We start from the raw sequence: 6,000 nt of genomic DNA, 5'->3' as shown, positions 1-6,000 counted from the left end.
GGAGACAAAGAGAAACTGAAAAAGTAAGGGCAGCAGAAAAAGAAGAAAGATTGAATGTGAGTAGACAGAGAGAACATGATCGAAGGAGAGAAGAAATATGAGCTGGATGGGGAGAAATAGAAAGGTGTCTACACAGAGAGAGAGAGGGACAGAGGAAAGCTCACCTCGTGAAAGAGAGTGGCTAACACAGCGTTCCCCAAACTCGGTCCTGGGGACCCCAAGGCACATTTTTTGCCCTAGCACTACACAGGTGATTCAAATACTTAGAGCTTGATGATGAGTTGGTTATTTGAATCAGATGTGTAGCGCCAGGGCTAAAAAACTAAACGTGCAACAAGGGGGGGCCCCAGGACCGAGTTTGGGAAACCATGGACTAACATCTGCTGGTAGCTCCACCCCTTGCTGAGGAGGAAGCAGTTGATTGGTTGTCAGTCTGGACAGGCAGGTCATAGGAGAGAAGGAGGCCGGTTGGAACATACAAACATTAATCACATAAACCTTCATTTGCATAAAACCTAGCTAACCTGGTCCTAGTCAAATAAATGTTTAATATTTATTTGAGAAATGTTACCTTTATTTTCATGAACAGTATACTAAATGCATAGTAAATCATGCAGTCAAGAATAGTTTATTTTGCATACATTTAACTGACTGGATGATTCACCATTTTTATAAATGTATCTTTATATTTCAATTCAGGTGACGTCATTGAGATCTTATTGAACCTCTCTCTTTGCGGGTGTACGTGTGTTCCTTCCTACCTGCCAGGCTTGAGACCAGGCTGTTTGTTTTTGTCATAGATTTTCAGCATGAAGCCTGGGATCCCTGCTACGGTTTTCCCCTGGTCTGACCGGAGGCTGCCCCCTGTCAGGGCAGAGCGGTACACCCCGCGGAGCACCTGGCCCATTCACCAGGTATGTCAGGATGAGTTCAAGTGCGCGAGCTGGAAGCCTCAATCAAATACTATTTAAACTCAGGCATATATAATGGATGTCATAATGGATGTCCCCAGCCAGTGTAAGACCAGGGAAGAGTGTTCACAGTTTCACACACAATGGGAGACTATGGTGTAAACAAACATACTTTATTTTAACGAGGCAGAGAAGAGAAGAGATGGGAAAGAGTGGCCGGGGGCATATGTGAACAAAGCAAGTCGGCAAAAGGACATTGAGTGTTGGTTTACTGTTCAGAATTCCTTATCGTTTAATTTAAATGACACGCTTCATTAAATTACATTGGAGCAGGCAACTGGAGAGGGGTAGAATTTGGCGAATGCGGCTGTCTCGAAGGATCGGGACGAATTTCTGATTTATCTGAGTCAACTGCTCTGTGGTGTTGTGTTTCAGCACAGAGACAGTCCTCGGTGAGTATTTCTGAATAGTTTCACACAGAACACTTTAAATACCGTATTGAATCGAGTTCCCGAAACCCCAAAAGTTGGCACGGTGCTCGATACTGCCGCGTGTATTACAGGACTGACATCAGCTATCTTACTTCAGCTATACCGCGCCAGGTTGCCTAGTGGTTAGCGTGTTGGGCCAGTAACTGAAAGGTCAGCGGTTCAAATACCCGAGCCGACAAGATGAAACATCTGCCGATGTGCCCTTGAGCAAGGCTCTTAACCCTAATTTGCTCCAAGGGCACCGTAATACTATGGCTGACCATGTAAAACAACACATTTCACGGCACCTACCAGGTGTATGTGACAATCATTTTTAGTTATGTTTTTACATTTTTCCTTTTTCATTATATTATATGACTTTATTTGCTTATTGACTTGTTTTTAAACTTGAAAGGAGAAAGAACCAAGGTACATTTACATTTACATTTAAGTCATTTAGCAGACGCTCTTATCCAGAGCGACTTACAAATTGGTGCATTCACCTTATGATATCCAGTGGAACAGCCACTTTACAATAGTGCATCTAACTCTTTTAAGGGGGAGGGGGGGGTTAGAAGGATTACTTTATCCTATCCTAGGTATTCCTTAAAGAGGTGGGGTTTCAGGTGTCTCCGGAAGGTGGTGATAGACTCCGCTGACCTGGCGTCGTGAGGGAGTTTGTTCCACCATTGGGGTGCCAGAGCAGCGAACAGTTTTGACTGGGCTGAGCGGGAACTGTACTTCCTCAGAGGTAGTCAGAGATGTGGGGTAGATTGGACAGGTGCAGCTTCTACCTGGTAGGACTCCGAGGGATGTTAGGCCAAGGAGCCTTCTTTCTCCTTCTCTTTCCCCTGTTCCTCCTCCTCACTTTCAGGAAACTTTCTGACCGGCCTGGCCTATCAGGGAGACAAACCAGCATATCAAACACATGATTGGCTAAAAATATGAAGACAAAACAGCATAGCAAGACTCGATGGGCAAAATATTTGACATGTTCTTTTGGCTAAATTCATATCTATCGAGACTTGGAATGAAGCAGAACGTCAACACTATAATGTCGCTGGGTGGTTGAGAGTGTTGTCTCACTTGCTTGGGGAGGTGAAGGAGTGTGTGTGCTGCCTCTGGGAACTCTGAAGTCTTGTAGCCACAACTGGCTACCTCAGAGTCCTGGAACACACACACACATGTGTCAATGTTGTGCGTCTGTAACATGAGTGTAGTGAAAAAACTGTGTATGAAAAATGTATGCTGATTTCTCTGGTTTTACCAACCTTGTTGAGAGCAAAGCCCGGAGAAAGCTAACCACCTGTCTTTGAGTTTCTGTAGGGTGACAAACCAATGAGTACGGTTACATGCACACAATAATGCGATTACTGTGCATAGTCAGTTCGATTAAAAGGTTTACATGCTTTGGAAGAAGAACAATTCCCCTAATAATCCTTTTTACATGGACACATCTGACATCCGGTTACCTGATGGCACTCTGATAAATGCCCAAAAAATTGCCAATCAAAATAAACGTTCCACCACAGCGAACATACTATTTTTGGGAAGTCATTTTGATTCTGATTTCGGGACATATAAAGTTTGTATGTGAGGCCTACCTTTACTACGCTACACTTAGTTGTTCCGAACTCACTTCCCTTTTTATTAAGAGGGAGGCTCTCGGCTGGTGCTAGCATATGCCCAGATCAAATACACCGCTGGAACACCGTTTAAGGTGTTTACATGTCCTAAAAATTCGAAAGATTGCTAAAAAAAACAGGTGTTTTAATCGGCGTATGCTTACTTCGATTTTCACCTTACCCCGATTAAGATAAGCAGAGTAAGGTGTTTACATGACTAATGCATAATCAGCCTACTGCCATAATCCGTTTAATATCAAATTATTAATGTGCATGAAAATGTCTTGGTCTGAGGTTTGGGTGTTGCTTAAATCTAATTCAAATGCACTACATTCATAAGAAACCATTTTGACCATTTAGAGTGGTACTGTACCTCATACTCCTCTGTCTTGACAGTGAGCCACGAGCTTCACTATGGTCTTTGGAACCACAGCTCAGCTTGGGGCCCAGGGCCCTCTATTTGGAGTCCATGTCTACCACCTGGAAAAAACGCATTATCAATGTTTACCGCCAGAAAATAATGCTATCTTATTTTTGAATTTTTTATTATGCTTATTGCAACAAGCACATACGGAAGCAAATCAAATCAAATCAAATGTTATTGGTCACATACACATGGTTAGCATATGTTAATGTTAATGCGAGTGTAGCGAAATGCTTGTAATAGATGAGTAAGACAGTATTCCGCCCCCATGGAAATCTCATGAACATAATAAAAAAATCCCAAGCAAATTCTGTCTGTTTAAGCTAGATACGTCCACCGCATCCGACGATATCTCCGCTCCGCATCTGCGGTGGAAGGTGGAAGAGCGGTGTTTGTCAGACCACCACCACCTCTGAAAAACATCTATAGCCATAGAACACTAATAGGACCCCTCTGTGGACAGCTGAGACTCACACGAACACTACGGTGGCTCCGTTTTGCTCTAGGACTGTCACGTTCCTGACCTATTTTATGTTATTTTTGTATATGTTTAGTTGGTCAGGGCGTGAGTTGGGGTGGGCATTGTATGTTTTGTGTTTAGATCACTGTTAATCAGCCTTATATGGTTCTCAATCAGAGACAGGTGGTTTACGTTTTRCTCTGATTGGGAACCATATATAGGCTGGCTGTTCACACTGTTTGTTTGMGGGTGATTGTCTCCTGTGTTTGTGTCTGTGCACCACACGGGATTGTTTCGGTGTTATTTCGTTTGATGTAGTCTGTTTCCTGCTCGTGAGTTCTTCGTGTCTTTTATGTAAGTTCCATGTTCAGGTTTCGTCTACGTTGTCCGTTTGTTATTTTGTATTTCTAAAGTATAGTTCGTGTCAGTGTTCGTCTGTCTTTTTTCAATAAATCATTATGTCATCACACCTCGCTGCGCATTGGTCTACCGATCCTTCTCTCCTCTCCTCGTCCGAGGAAGAGGAAGACGACACCCGTTACAGAATCACCCACCAACCGAGGACCAAGCGGCGGGGGAGAGCTCAACAGAGCAATCAGGACTCGTGGACTTGGGAACAGATTCTTGCGAAGGAAAAGGACACTGGGCGCACATTGGGAATATCGCCCGCTCGTGAGGAAATGGAGGCAGCGAGAGCCCAACAGCGGTGGTATGAGGAGGCAGCACGTAAGAGAGGCTGGAAGCCCGAGAGGCTCACCCAAAAATTTCTTGGGGGGGGGTAAAGGGGAGTGTGGCGAAGCCGGGTGGATACCTGAGCCAACTCCCCGGGCTTGCCGTGGAGTAAGAGGGCGTCGACTGGTCAGACACCGTGTTATGCGGTAAAGCGCACGGTGTCCCCAGTACGCGTGCTTAGCCCAGTGCGGCTATTCCACCTTGCCGCACTTGGAGGGCTAGGTTGGGCATCGAGCCGGATGCCATGAAGCCGGCCAACGTATCTGGTCTCCAGTACGTCTCCTCGGGCCGGTGTACATGGCACCAGCCTTGCAGGTGGTGTCCCCGGTTCGCCTGCATAGCCCAGTGCGGGCTATTCCACCTCGCCGCACTGGCAGGCTACGGGGACCATTCAACCTGGTAAGGTTGGGGAGGCTCGGTGCTCAAGAGCACGTGTCCTCCTTCACGGTCCGGATATCCGGCGCCACCTTCCCACCCCAGCTCAGTACCACCAGTGCCTACACCACGCACCAGGCTTCCAGTGCATCTCCAGAGCCCTGTTCCTCCTCCACGCACTCTCCCTATGGTGCGTGTCTCCAGCCCAGTGCCTCCAGTTCCGGCACCACGCACCAAGCCTCCTGTGCGTCTCCAGAGCCCTGTACGCACTGTTCCTTCTCCCCGCACTCGCCCTGAGGTGCGTGCCCTCAGCCCGTACCTCTAGTTCCGGTACCACGCACCAGGCCTAGAGTGTGCCACGAGAGTCCAGTGTGCCCTGTTGTTGTTCCCGCCACTAGCCTGAAGGTGCATGTCCTTAGCCCGGTACCTCCAGTTCCGTACCACCACCAGGCCTACAGTGCGTCTCAGCCGGCCAGAGCCTGCCGTCTGCCCAGCGGCGCCTGAACTGGCCCGTCTGCCCATGAGCCTGCAAAGCCGCCCGTCTGCCATGAGCCTGCAAAGCCGCCCGTCTGCCATGAGCCTACAGAGCCGCGCCAGACAGGAGCCGCTAAAGCCGTCCGCCAGACAGGAGCCGCTAGAGCCTTCCGCCAGACCGGATCAGCCAGAGCCTTCCGCCAGACCGGATCAGCCAGAGCTTCGCCAGGACCGGATCAGCCAGAGCCTTCGCCAGACCGGATCAGCCAGAGCCTTCCGCCAGACCGGATCAGCCAGAGCCTTCAGCCAAGCCGATGACCGTCCAGAGCCGTCAGCGAGCCATGACCGTCCAGAGCCGTCAGCAGCCATGACCGTCCAGAGCCGTCAGCGAGCCATGACCGTCCAGAGCCGTCAGCGAGCCATGACCGTCCAGAGCCGTCAGCGAGCCATGACCGTCCAGAGCCGTCAGCGAGCCATGACCGTCCAGAGCCGTCAGCGAGCCATGACCGTCCAGAGCCGTCAGCGAGCC

General features: G+C 48.6%; 1 pseudogene; it reads right to left on the bottom strand.

The window, feature by feature from the left end:
- Positions 1–6,000, bottom strand: part of LOC139029506 (uncharacterized) — a 45,821-nt pseudogene that overhangs the window by 17,402 nt on the left and 22,419 nt on the right.

This window comes from Salvelinus sp. IW2-2015, linkage group LG3 (genome assembly GCF_002910315.2).
Source record: "Salvelinus sp. IW2-2015 linkage group LG3, ASM291031v2, whole genome shotgun sequence".
Taxonomy (NCBI): domain Eukaryota; kingdom Metazoa; phylum Chordata; class Actinopteri; order Salmoniformes; family Salmonidae; genus Salvelinus; species Salvelinus sp. IW2-2015.
The sequence above is the reverse complement of the archived record's forward strand: the minus strand, read 5'-3'. Positions and strand labels throughout refer to the sequence as shown.